The sequence below is a fragment of the Penaeus monodon genome, chromosome 15 (assembly GCF_015228065.2).
Source record: "Penaeus monodon isolate SGIC_2016 chromosome 15, NSTDA_Pmon_1, whole genome shotgun sequence".
In the NCBI taxonomy this organism is placed as follows: Eukaryota; Metazoa; Arthropoda; class Malacostraca; order Decapoda; family Penaeidae; genus Penaeus; species Penaeus monodon.
In genome coordinates, this window is record NC_051400.1 from 43,366,706 (window position 1) to 43,366,908 (window position 203).

A 203-nucleotide genomic window follows, 5' to 3' on the forward strand; every position below is an offset into this window, starting at 1 on the left:
CTGAAGCAGTTACAACCCCTTCCATTTTTCTTGTACTGTGCAAAAAAGCACTCTTCCCCTTCCTTGCCCACTAAAGCTTTTAAGCCTTTTTCTTTGCCCATTTGCAAGAGATTAATCATGTGACGTGGCCAATCACGTTCTCCTCTGGGGCTCCCTTCCCAACTGTGCTACTTCTGCTCTGTCACGTGATGCTACAGGGTTTT

General features: G+C 46.3%; 1 protein-coding gene across 1 annotated transcript in view; it reads right to left on the reverse strand.

The window, feature by feature from the left end:
* Positions 1 to 203, reverse strand: part of LOC119582049 (lachesin-like) — a gene marked incomplete in the record, with an annotated part of 127,463 nt that overhangs the window by 1,155 nt on the left and 126,105 nt on the right.